This window comes from Theropithecus gelada, chromosome 1, assembly GCF_003255815.1.
Source record: "Theropithecus gelada isolate Dixy chromosome 1, Tgel_1.0, whole genome shotgun sequence".
NCBI lineage: Eukaryota > Metazoa > Chordata > Mammalia > Primates > Cercopithecidae > Theropithecus > Theropithecus gelada.
This window is the reverse complement of record NC_037668.1, coordinates 69,950,074-69,964,021: the sequence shown is the minus strand read 5'-3', so window position 1 is coordinate 69,964,021 and position 13,948 is coordinate 69,950,074. Positions and strand designations below refer to the sequence as shown.

At 38.3% G+C, this 13,948-nt stretch overlaps 1 protein-coding gene across 2 annotated transcripts in view; it reads left to right on the top strand.

The window, feature by feature from the left end:
* Window positions 1-13,948, top strand: part of FOXJ3 (forkhead box J3) — a 147,968-nt gene that overhangs the window by 86,833 nt on the left and 47,187 nt on the right. The gene's annotated exons all lie outside the window — the stretch shown is intronic.

Here is a 13,948-nt window from a genome sequence, read left to right as displayed (position 1 = left end):
AGGAGCCTAGTTTCATTCTTCTGCCTATGGACATTCACTTTTCCTAGGACCATTGAGTTTTTTGGGGGAGTCTTTAGGTTTTTCTAGATGTAAGATCATGTCATGTGCAAAGAGGGACAGTTTGCCTTCCTCTTTTCCAGTTTAGATGCCTTTTATTTCCTTTTCTTGCCTGACTGTGCTAACTAGGACTTCAGTACTATATTGAATAGTAGTAGTGAAAGCGGGCATCTTTGTCTTGACCAGCTTTTAGAGGAAAAAGTTCCAGCTTTTCCCAGTTTGGTATGATATTAGCTGTGGGTTTGTCGTAAATGGCCTTTATTATGTTGAGGTGTGCTGCTTTTATGCCTGATTTCTTGAGAATTCTTATGAAATGATGTTGAATTTTTTCAAATGCTTTTTCTGTATCCGTTGAAATGATCATGTGATTTTTGTCTTTCATTCTGTTGATGTGATGTATTAGGTTTACTCATATGCCTATGTTGAACCATTCTTGTATCCCTGGGATAAATCTCACTTGGGCATGGTGTATTATCTTTTAGATGTGCAGTTGGATTTGGTTTGCTAGTATTTTCTTGAGGATTTTTGTGTCTGTGTACATCAGAGATAATTGGCCTGCAGGTCTTTTTTTTGTGGTGTCCTTGTTTGGTTTTGGTATCAGGGTAATGCAAGCCCGATAGAATGAGTAAAGGAGAATTCCTTCCTCTTTAATTTTTGGGAACGGTTTGGGAATTGGGTTAGTTCTTTATAAGTTTGGCAGAATTCGGCAGTGAAGTCTTTGTAATCTTGGGCTTTTCTTTGTTGGGAGCATATATATATATATATATATATATATATATATATATATTTTTTTTTTTTTTTTTTTTTTGAGATGAGTGTCAGGCTGGAGTGCAGTGATGCGATCTCAGCTCACTGCAACCTCTGCCTCCCGGGTTCAAGTGATTCTCCTGCCTCAGCCTTCTCAGTAGCTGGGATTACAGGCACACACACCATGCCCAGCTAATTTTTGTACTTTTAGTAGAGGCGGGGTTTCACCATATTGGTCAGGCTGGTCTCAAACTCCTGACCTCGTGATCTGCCTGCCTCAGCCTCCCAAAGTGCTCGGATTATAGGTGTGAGCCACTGCTCCTGGCCAAGACTTTTTATTACTGATTCAGTCTTGTTACTTGTTACTGGTTTGTTCAGATTTTCTATTTCTTCCTGATTCAGTATTGGTAGCTTGTATGTGTCCATGAATTTATTCATTTCCTCTAAGTTTTACAGTTTGGTAGCATCTAGTTGTTCATAATCATCTGGTGATCTGTATTTCTGTGATATCAGTTGTTACGTCTTCTTTTTTGTTTCTGATTTTGTTTATTTGGGTCTTCTCTCTTTTTTTCTTGATTAATGTGGCTGTCAGTGTATTGATTTTTCTTACTGTTTTCAAAAGACCAAATTTTAGTTGATAGTTTGCATTTTTTAAACCTCTTTAGTTTTGCTCTGACCTTTATTATTTCTATTTTCTTAAGTTTTTTAGATTCAAGGTCTTGCTGTATTGCCCAGTCTGGAGGGAAGTGACATGATCGTAGCTCATTGCAGCCATGAACTCCAGGACTAACAGGATACCTCTCACCTCAGTCTCTTGAGTAGCTGGGACTATAGGCACATGTCACCATGCTAGGCTAATTTTTAAGTATTTTTTTAGAGATGAGACCAGCCCATTGCCCAGGCTGCATTATTTCTTTTCGTCTATTAATTTTGTGTTTGGTTTGTTCTTGCTTTTCTGGTTCTTGAAGTGTATTGTTAGATGTTTATTTGAAATCTTTCTGCTTTTTTTTGATGTAGGCATTTATTGTTATAAACTTTCCTTTAGCTCTGCTTTTGCTGTATTCTATAGGCTTTGGTATGTTGTGTTTTCATTTTCATTTATTTCAAGAAAGTTTTTTATTTCCTTCTTAATTTCTTCGTTGACCCAATAGTCATTCAGGAGCATTTTGTTTACTTTCCCGTTATTTGTATAGTTTCCAAAGTTCCTCTTGTTGTTACTTTCTAGTTTTAGTCCATGTCGTCTGAGACTATACTTGGCATAATTTTGATTTAAAATTGTTTTTGAGACTTTTGTGGGACCTAACAAATGGTCTGTCTTGGGGAATATTCCATATACTGATGGGAACAATGGGTATGTTGCAGCTGTTGGATAAAATATTCTGTAGATGTCTTTTAGGTCCTTTTGTTCGGGTACAGTTTAAATCCAACGTTTCTTTGTTTGATACTTGTTTTATGTATGTGGTTCCTCTGGTGTTGGATGCATATATATTTAGAGTTTTTATATCTTCTTGGTGAATTGGTCCCTTTATCATTATATGATGACTGTCTTTGTCTCTTTTGGTTGTTTTTGACTTAAAGTCTGTTTTATCTAATGCAACTATATCTGCTTATCTTGGTTACTGTTTGTGTGGAATATCTTTCTCCATTCCTTTGCTTTCAGTCATGTTTCTTTACAGGTGAAGCAAGTTTCTTGTAGGCAGCATATAGTTGGGTCATGGTTTTTGTTTTTTGTTTAAATCCATTCAGGTAGTCTATGTCTTTTAAGTGGAAAATTTAATCTGTTTACATTCAAGGTTGTAATGGATATGTGAGGATTTATTTCTGTCATTCTGTTAATTATTTTCTGGTTGTTTTATATCTTGTGTTCCTTTCTCTCTTGTTGCTTATTGCAATTTGGTAGTTTTCTGTAGTGGTAACATTTGAGTTTTTTTCTCTTCTTCATTTGTGTGTTTGTTCTACCAGTGAGTTCTTTTACTTCTCTGTGTTTTCTTGATGGTAGATACCATCCTTTGGCTCATGGACGTAGGACTCCCTTAAGCCCTTTTTTGTGGGGTTTGTCTAATGGTCATGAATTCCTTCAGTTTTTGTATTTCTGGGAAAGACTTTATTTTGCTTCAGGGTAACTTTCCTGGGAATGGTATTTTTTACCTACATGCTGTGTTCTTCCAGCACTTTGAATATATCATCCCATTCTCTCCTGGTCTGTAAGGTTTCTGCTGAGAAATCCACTGTTAGTCTGATGAAGGTTCTCTTATAATAATAGACTACTTTTTCTTGGTTTTTTAGAACTTTGTGTTTGACTTTTGCCAGTTTAAGTATAATGTGTCACAAAGAAAATCTTTTTGGGTTGTGTCTATTTGGGGATCTCTGAGCTTCCTGTATCTGGATGTCTAAATCTCTTGCTATAATAGATTGGTAAGTTTTCTGCTGTTACTTTGTTAAATAAAACTTTCTATGCCTTTCATCTTCAGTTTCTGGAACACCCAGAATTTGTCTACTTTGGTCCCTTTATGGTGTCCCACATGTCACATATGCAGTGATGGGCCGGGTAGATTGCTGTGTCCTTGGTTCCCTGGGCAGGATGTGTGGCATGAATGATGGCAGTAGTGGCAGGAGAGCCCTCTTTCATTCTTTTTTTTTGTTTTTAAATCTTACTGAGTTATTTCTAAAGATCTCTCTTCAAGTTCTGAGATTCTTCTTTCTGTTTGATCTAGTCTATTGTTGAAGCTCTCAAATGAATTTTTAAAATTTCATTTATTGAATTCTTTCATTCCAGGATCTGTTTTTGGTTCTTTTTAATGATACCTGTCTCTGGTGAATTTCTCATTCATATCCTCAGTTGTTTTTCTGGTTTCTTTGTACTGTTTATTTGCGTTCTCTTGTATCTCACTGAGCTTCTTTAATAATATTATTTCAAATTTCTTTTCAGGTATTTCATAAATTTCATATTCATTGTAATCTGTTTTTGGAGAATTACTGTGTTTCTTTGGAGGTTTTTTTTTTTTTCCCCCCACGTTTCTTGTGTTTTTATGTTGATGTCTGTGCATCTAATGTAGCAGTTACTTCTTCCAATTTTTTAGGTTGACTTTCCTAGGGGAAGACTTTTTCCTGAAGATGTATCTATGAGACGTCTGTTGCATGGAACACTTTAGCTTTGATTCTGAGTGTATGTAGCAGTGTAGCCTCCATATGATTTCTTCAGTTGTAAATGGCATCAGTGATTTTTGTGTTTTTCTCAGTGACTTGGGCTATAGTCATTAGTGGAGGCTGTGGCAAGGCTTTGCTAAGGATGAGGTTGCTCAGTAGGCCAGTTCTTGGGCCCTGGTGATGGTAGTGGTGGGTTGGATGTTCCTGTCCTTGAGACCCTGGGTAGTGTTCTGGTGTTAGTGGGTCCAAATGGGCCATTCTTCAGCCTCAAGGCAGCTTGGCTGGTTACTGACAGTGGCAGCAGTGGGCTGGACAGTTGGTGTGACCTCATTCCCCTGGACAGCGTGGGTGATGGCAGTAATGGTGGTGGGACAACCCTCGGGTTCTGAAGTGGTATGAATTGATGTTATCAGTGGCTGTGATGTGTGGAAGGGCCATTCCTCAGACCTCATGTATCACTCACAGGTGACTGGTGGGTGTGGTAGTGGCAAGCTGGGTGGTTTTGTCCTCAGGGCCCCAGGAAGTATGCACAGATGCCAGCCATGGTGGGTGGGGCAGTCCCTGGTCCCCTAGGCAGTATGCATTGGCACTTGGAGGGGCTGTGCCAGGCCAGAGTGGCTTGTCCTTAGGTGTACTTGGGCACTGGCTTTGGTGGGCAGAGTGGAGATGATCCCCAGGTGCTTTGGCAGTGTGCTCAAGTAGCTGGAGCAGTGTTTGCGGTGGGCTGGGGAAGTCTGTCCTCAAGGTGTATACAAATATGCTGTGGCTATGCTGCTAGGGGTGGCAGAGTTGTCGGTGGCTGCAGCTGCAGGCAGTTCTCAGGCTTCAGAGAGTGTGTGCTTCAGCCCCTGGTGGAGTTGTCAGGAACCTCCCTATGCTAGTCTCAGGGCCCTCATAGGGATTCTCCTGTGGTTAGGGTTACAAACATTCATAATAAAAATGTGGACCTCTGGGAATCACTCACTTATCCTTTTCCCTCAGTGGGCAGCCTCTCCAGGATTCCAGGTAAGCTGGTCGCCTGCTTCCCTCGCCGCCTCCTTCCCTGCCTCGGGTGTTTCTTGTTACTTCTTTGTTAAATTCTAGTGTTCTCTCTTAGATGCTATGTTTGAAATGTGATTATCTGCTTGCTATTTGGTTTTCCTAAGTGCAGGAGGCAAGTACCAGATCTGTTTTCACTTTCTTAATAGTGTCTTTTGACAAAACAAATTTATAATTTTGGTGAATTGTTCAATTTTCTTTGGGTTGGTTGCACTTTTGATGTCATAGCTAAGAAAAGATTTCCTAATCCAAGGTTACAAAGATTTACATTTATCTTTTCTAAAAGTTTCACAGTTTTATCCCTTCCATTTAGATCTTTGATCCATTTTGATTAATTTTTACATGTGGTGTGAGTTAGGAGACCCAGTTTCATTCTTTTACATGTGGACCATTTTCCTGGCACTAATTGTTAAAAAGACGGTTTCACTGTTGAATTGTCTTGGTAGTTTGGAAAACAATTTGACCATAAATGTATAAATACATGGATTTACTTCTAGACTGTCGTATCAGTTCCACTGATCTGTATGTCTGCTCCTATGCCAGCATCACACTGTCCTGATTACTACAACTTTATAATAAGTTTTGAAGTCTGAGAATGTGAATCCTCTCCTCCAAGTTCTTCTTTTTCAAGATTATGTTGGCTATTCTGGGTTCCTTGACATTACAATATATATTTTAGGATTATCTTGTCAATATCTGCAAAAAAAACCAGCTGGGATTTTGATAGAACTTACATTGAATCTATACATTGATTTGGGGAGTGTTGCCATCTTAACATTAAGCCTTCCATCTGTGAACACATGATGTCTTTAAAAAGCTGATGAGCAAGACCCTACCTCTATAAAAACAAACAAAAAACCTAAATTTAGTTCAATGGACCCAAGTAGTATATTGAGGGTTTAACAAAATATATATGAAAGTATTCCCTCCTCCAATATCTGACCTTATATTATTTTGTATTAATCTTAAGATATTATTATTCTTTCTTACCTCCTACAGTTTCTATGAAAGAACAAGCACACAAATATTTGGCAAATCCTAAATCTTAAGGGCAGAAAAGGACCTTTAAAATCATCCACTACAACTTTTATATAATTATTGCAGAGAACAATTACTAAAGAGAGTTATGCCTAGGAAAAGTAATTTGGCTAACCCCAAAAGATTTGTGTTTTCATTTAGCTTGCAAGGAAATAGATGATAAAAAAAGAAATAGTTGATTGGATTCATCATTCTACTTGGAATTTATAGATCTAAATAGGAGAATTTTTTTGCAATTGTGGAGCAGAGATGACTATCCTTCAACAAAATTGTAGGCTATCAAGTACTTCGTAAGGTAAGTACAAAAGCCAGAGTAATAATGCTCTAGAATCTATTAGAATTGTATTTGAAATCTGGACTCAATATTTACAAGATAGGTATGTTTGTTTTAGTTTTATGTGTGACAGTTGATGGGTAGTTAGTTACATTCAAAAGATGTTGTCCATTTTGGTACACATACCTTTAAAACCAGGGATATTTAAGTAACTCATCAAGTGAGTAGAAGATAGCTAAAAAATCATACCATGTCAGGTGTAGAAAAAATATTTGACAAAGGTTAACACTTATCCAGCAAACTACCAATAAAGAGAGAATTTCCTTAACTTAATTAGAAGCATTTATGAAAAACCTACAGTTTATATTTTACTCTGCGATTGAGAACAAAGCAAGGTGTTTACATTCAACCACTTTTATTCAAAATTCTATTAGAGGTCCTAGCCAATGGAGTAAGGCAAGAAAAAGAAAGAAAAGGCATCCAGATTGAAAAAGGATAAGTAAGCCTGTCTTTATTTGCAAACATTAGATCCTAAGGAATCTGTGGAAAAAACTATTAGAAATAATATGTGAGTTTAGCAAGGGTACAAGCTACAAGGAAGGAATGCTTGAAAAATGAAGTTAACAAAAGCAAGATAATGAAATACTGTAGGGATACATTTTAACAAAATATATGTGGACCTGTTCACTGAAAACTGCAAAACATTACCAAGAGAACTAAGGGCAGATCTGCATGAATGGAGACATGTATAGTATGTTTGTGGAGTGGAAGACTCAATGTTAGATGCCATTCCTCCCCAGGTAGATTTATAGAGTTAATGTAAACTCAGTAAAAAAAAAATCTTAGGCTGGGTGCGGTGGCTCACAGCTGTAATTCCAGTGCTTTGGGAGGCTGAGACAGGAAGATCGCTTGAGTCCAGGAGTTCAAGACCAGCCTGGGCAACATACAAAAAAGAAGACGAATTTGCTAGGTGTGGTCGTGCGTGCCTATGGTCCCAGCTACTTGGGAGCCTGAGGTGGGAGGATCTCTTGGGCCTGGAGGATGAGGCTGCAGGGAGCCATGATTATGCCACTACACTCCAGCCAGGGTGACGGAGACCCTCGCTAAAAAAGGGGAAAAAAAAATCCTCATAGGCTTCATTTTTAGAAATTGGCATTCTGGTCCTCTTATTTATGTGGAAATGCAAAGGGCCTAAAATAGGCAAAATAATTTTGGAAAAAAATAAAGTTGGGCGAGCCACTGCCAGCCCACAGGTCAGCTTGTGGTGGTGGTGGTGGGGAACCAAAGTTTTAGGATATATACTGCCTGATTTCTAATTTTTATACAGTTAACAATAATTAAGACAAAATGGTATTGGCGGCTGGGCATGGTGGCTCACACTGTAATTACAGCACTTTGGGAGACTGAGGTGGGCAGATCACTTGAGGTCAGGAATTTGAGACCAGCCTGGCCAACGTGGCGAAATCCCATCTCTACTAAAAATATAGAAAAATTAGCTGGGCATGGTGGTACACACCTGTATTCCCAGCTACTTGGGAGACTGAGGTGGGAGAATTGCTTGACTCTGGGAGGTGGAGGTTGCAGTGAGTGAGATGATGGCACTCCATCCATTGCAGCCTGGGTGACAGAGTGACTCCCGTCTCAAAAAATAAAAAAATAAAAAATGGTATTGGCATAAGGATAGACATGTAGATCAATAGAATAGAGTTTAGAAATAGACTGTCGTGTGTGTGTGTGTTTTGATAGAGGTACTGATGTAATTCAGTAGGGAAATGTTACAATATTTTAAAGAAATTATGCTGTATATCTGAGTGGACAAAAAATTAATATTGCTCCTTATCACACACTTATACAGAAAATTAACTCTAGGTATACCAGAGACCTAAACATGGAAGTTAAGACTATAAAACTTCTAGAAGAAAACAGTGGAGAATATATTTGCTATCTTGGAGTAGGCAAATTAAAGAAAAACATATAAATCACATACCATAAAATGAAAATTTGATAGATTGGACTTTATTGAATGAAAAGCTTTTTGCTCCTTACAAGGTTCCATTATGAAAACAGATAACCACAGATTGTGAGGGAATACTCACAGTACATATTCACATAGAAATGACTTGTTATTCGGAATATTAAAAAGTCTCATAACAGAAATAGCCTATATTCTTATAATCCAAATAAAACATGGGCAAAAGATATGAATAGACACTTTACAAAGGATAATATATGGGTGGCAAATAAGTACGTGCAAAGATGTACAACATCTTTATTTGTTAGAGAAATGCACTTGAAAATCACTGAGGCACAACCACACATCAGTAGAGAGAGTATAATTGAAAAGACTTAAAATACCAAGTGTTGGCAAGAAGGGAACAGCTGTATTGTCATACCCTGCTGTTGAGAGTGGAAAATAGTTTGACAGTTTGAGTTCACTTGTATGAAATGCTAGAAAATACACAATGATAGGAATCAGTGGTTGTGTAGGATGAGAGAAGGCGAAGGAAAGGGAATTGCTTCCTGAGTCACGCAAAGGAGATTTTTAGGGTTCTGTATTTTTAGTGTTAGTTACATGAATGTATACAATTGTCAAACTTTCTTAAATTGCACACTTAAAATGGGTGCATTTTATTTTTATTTAAATATACTTCAGCAAAGTTGATTTAAAAATAAAACTAGATTGAGTGTGATGGCTCATGCCTGTAATCCTAGTGCTTGGGATGCCTAGGTGGAAAGATCCTTATAGACCAGAAGTTCAAGACTAGCTTTGGCAACATAGTAAGACCCTGTCTCTACAAAAAGATAAAGAAAAATGTTAGCTGGGCCTGGTGGCAGGCACTTATAGTCCTACCTACTCAGGAGACTGAGGAAGGAGTGTTGATTAAGCCCAGGAGTGTGAAGTTGCAGTGATCTATGATTGTGTGCCACTGTGTTCCATTGTTGGCACCAGAACAAGACCTTGCCTCAACACCCTTTTCCCTGCCCAAAAAAACAAAAAAACCCACTTAAACAAAAACCTCCTGTTTCCTACTTGCTCCACATGAGCCTAGTGGTATAGACCCTACTCTGGGAGAAAATTGAACTGAGCCTGTGTTTGTTGATTGGCTATCTAAAATGTCAGTTCAGTTTTTGTGAGATTTCTATATTGTCTAACAAGGAAGAGCAAAGGTAACGCTTCTTAGATGGCCCGGTGTGGTGGCTCACCTGTAACCCCAGCATTTTGGGGTGCCCAAGGCAGGAGGATCACTTGAGCCCAAGAGTTTGAGACTAACCGGGGCAACATGACAAGACCCCATTTCTACAAAAAATCAGAAAACTAGGCAAGGTGCAGTGGCTCACACCTGTAATCCCAGCACTTGGGAGGCAGATCACCTGAGGTCAGGAGTTTGAAATCAGCCTGGCCAACATGGTGAAACCCCGTCTCAACTGAAAATACAAAAATTATCTGGGCGTGACGGTGGGCGCCTACGATCCCAGCTACCTGGGAGGCTAAGGCAGGAGACTTGCCTGACCCCAGGCGGCGGAGGTTGCAGTGAGCTGAGATTGCGCCACTGCACTCCAGCCTGGCCAACAAAGGAGTGAGACTCTGTCTCAAAACAAACAAACAAACAAAAAACCAGGCGTGGAGGTGGAGTGTACCTGTGGTCTCAGCTACTTGTGAGGCTTGGGATCACTTGAACTTGGGAGGTCAAGGCTGCATTATGCCATGATCGTGCCACTGTGTTTAGAAAAAAAGAAAAGAAAAGGCTGAGAGGTACTTTTTTGGTGGTAAAATATACATAACATAATTCTTACCATTTGAATCATTTTAGGTATACAGTTCAGTAATATTAAGTTCATTCACATTGTTGTGCAGTCATCACTACCATCCATCTCGAGAACCTTTTCATCTTCCCACTTAAATTTTTTTTTTTTTTTTTGAGACGGAGTCTCGCTCTGTCGCCCAGGCTGGAGTGCAGTGGCGCGATGTCGGCTCACTGCAAGCTCCGTCCCCCGGGTTCATGCCATTCTTCTGCCTCAGCCTCCCATGTAGCTGGGACTACAGGCGCCCGCCACCACGCCCGGCTACTTTTTTTTTTTTTTTGTATTTTTAGTAGAGACAGGGTTTCACAGTGTTAGCCAGGATGGTGTCGATCTCCTGACCTTGTGATCCTCCCGTCTCGACCTCCCAAAGTGCTGGGATTACAGGCGTGAGCCACTGCGCCCGGCAAATTCTTTACTCATTAAACAATAAGTGCCTATATTCCTTTCCCCTCATCCCCTACCAACCATCATTCTACTCTTTGTCTCTAGGAATTTTACTACTTATAAGTGGAATCATACAATATTTGTACTTCTGTGACTGGCTTATATGTCAGAGTATCTCTTTTGTTTTTTTGGAGACAGTCTCACTCTGTTGCCCTGGCTGGAGTGCAGTGGTGTTATCTGGGCTCACTGCAAGCTCCGCCTTCTGGGTTCTTGCCATTCTCCTGCCTCAGCCTCCCGAGTAGCTGGGACTACAGGTGCCTGCCACCTGGCTAATTTTTTGTTTTTTGTTTTTTTTTAAGTAGAGACGGGGTTTCACTGTGTTAGCCAGGATGGTCTTGATCTCCTGACCTCATAATCTGTCTCCTCGACCTCCCAAAGTGTTGGGATTACAGGTGTGAGCCACCGCCCCCGGCTAGAATATCCCTCCTTTTTAAGGCTGAATAATACTCTATTGGATGTATGTGGTGTATTTGTTTATCCATTTATCCTTCAATGCACACTTGGGCTGCTTTACCTTTTGGCTGTTGTGAGTAATATTACTATGAACATGGGTGTGTAAATACTTGACTTTCTACTTTCGTATCTTTTGGATATATATCCAGAAGTGGAATTGCTGGATCATTTGGTAATTCCATGTAATTTTTTAAGGAATTGCCATATTTTCTACAGTGGTTACACCTTTACACATTTCTGTCAGCAGTGCATAAGAGTTTCAGTTTCTCTACGTGCTTGCCAATACAGGTTGAGCATTCTTAATCTGAAAATTTGAAATACAAATGCTATAAAATCTAATACTTATTGAGCACCAACATAATGCCACTAGTGGAAAATTCCATGCCTCACCTCGTATGATGGATTACAGTTAAAATTTTGTTTTCATGCACAAAATTATTAAAATGATTACAAAAAATTACCTTCAAACTATGTGTATAAGAGTTTATATGAAACATAAATCAATTTTGAGCTTTAGACTTGAGTCCCATCCCCAAGATATCTCGTTAGTTATATGCAGGTATTCCAAAATCTGAAAAAATCTGAAATCCAAAAGATTTCTGATTTCAAGCATTTTGGATATTTGGATAAGGGATACTTAGCCTGTACTTGCTATTTTCTGGGTTTTTTTTTTTTTTTTCATCATAGACATCCTAGTGGGTATAAAGTGTTATCTCACTATGGTTTTGCTATGTGAAGAGGAATTTTAAGGTCTCTTTATTCAAACCTGTGATTTCAGAGGTCAGGCTCAAATACTTTGTTAGCCTGAACTATTTGGTGGAAGATTTCACAATTACTTTTGTGAATCTTTAATTATTAGAATTTGCATTTAGGCGTTCAGGATTTTATGAATACCTAGTGGATAGTAATAGGCTATGGGCAAGTTTTTTCCCTTTTGTTGATTTATTTGTGACAAGCCACAACCATTCGTATTTTGTGTGGAAGAAGAGATACCTATTTGTTTTTGTAATTTATTGAAACGTTTACTAAAAAATCAGTGTAGTTTGGACATTGAATGGTTTCCCCAGATTAATACACATATACACACCCATCCAAAACAAAAGTAAACGCTGGAGTTTATCATTTCTATGAAAAGTGGTTTTTAAACTGTTGTCCAGTGAATTTTGGTATTTTCTCTCCTACTTTATTTTTAATTTTTATAAGAACTCAGTGTAAAATTTTTCCCCATTGCATTTATTTTGAAACTTGCTAGCCAAACCTAAATCATTGTTTTCCCAAAATCATTGTTTTCCCATTTTTAGTGCTTTTTGTAGCATCTGCATTTTACAGGGTTCTTGGCAAGTTCATAGGTCCTACCTAGCAGATTCTTACCAGGTCTGGTAGACTCTTAGCTGAAATGTAGTGACTCTTTTGAAAAGATAACATAGAAATACCCCAGCAGTGGCTGGGTGATGAAATGAGTGTTAAGCTCCGGTACCTGCATCGACCAGGATCCGAGACATAGACACCTACCTTGTACACCAACAGTGTACACTGGCATGTACATAGTAACACCCAGTACACTGATATTCTTGGTGCAGTTTGTTAAACAGCTTTTTTCCCCTTCTCATTTCAACAGATGTTAATTGAGTACTTGCTTTGTGTCTGACATTGTGCCTGGCACTGTGGATATAGAAACAAGTAAAATAGTCCCTACCCTTAAGGAATACATGTATATAGCCTAGAAGGGGATACAGACCTGTAAACAGAATTGAATGTTAATTGCAAACAATGGTCTATATGTGTAAAAAGTATAGAGATCTTGCAGAGGGAGAGAGTGATGAATTCTTGGGTATGGCAGGAAGATCAAAGGAGGATTCCTTTGGATAATATGAGATAAAATTTGAAGGTGGAATATGAGTTTGTCATTGGTATGGTGGGCATTAAAGTAGTGAGGTCAGCATGTAGGACAGGACAGATAAACAACATGGTATGTTCAAGAAAGTATAAGGAGATGATTCATGTTGGGCATAAAGTGTGAGGATTGATAGGTGAGAGTTGTATTTCCCGTCATTGTCAAATGTTGCCTTAAAAAACAGCCTAGGAAGATTAATGAGATAGTAGAGATGAAGACTAAATTTGGATATGGTCACTGGGATTAATTGTAAAACTAGGATGTACATTGTGTTTCTGTTTCTGAAATGCATATCTTCCTCCTTTCCCTCTTTCCCTTTCTTGAACTCCCTTCTTTCATGCTTTCCTCCCCCAATTGTGTGTATAGAGGCAGGATAATTGAAGGAAAAAAAGCTAAAAATCCAACTTTGTTTCTGTTTGTCTTTGTTCCTGGTTCTCACAACTTTGAATGGGAAAGCCACTTTATCTTTCTGTGTTTTGCTATTCTTGTTTGTATAATGTTTGCAAACTGTATCTATGGATCTATGCTTTTCCAAAGTGTTTTTGTTTTTTTTGTTTTGTTTTTTTGTTTTTTTGGAGAGTTACAGTTTCTGAGTGCCTGAAACACAGTAGGTGCTCCATACATATTTTCAAATGAATGCTGTGATAACTTGTATCAAAAAGTAAGAGGGAATAGTTAAGTCATGACAGAGTAAGCAGTAAAAAATTTATGCACGTATCTTTGCTTCTTAGGAACACTTACTATATAAAATGTTTTCAAGCAGTTTGTCTTTAAAAATGTTTCACTAACCATGTAGATTTGTGAGGTCCCAGGATATAGAAACTATAGTATCTTTATACATTAAATTCTTTTAATGTCATATAATTAACATCTGTTCAGTTGAGAATCACTGTATATTAAAAATGTGTTTTGTTGATCATTTTCTTTCTAAATTTTGGTGTGGCAGAAGTTCTTAGATTTGGATTCTTCAGCTTATGAATGTTTTCTTTTAATAATGTAATTATATGTGGATATATTTTCTTATATAATCTTTTTCTCAGTTCAAAACAAGT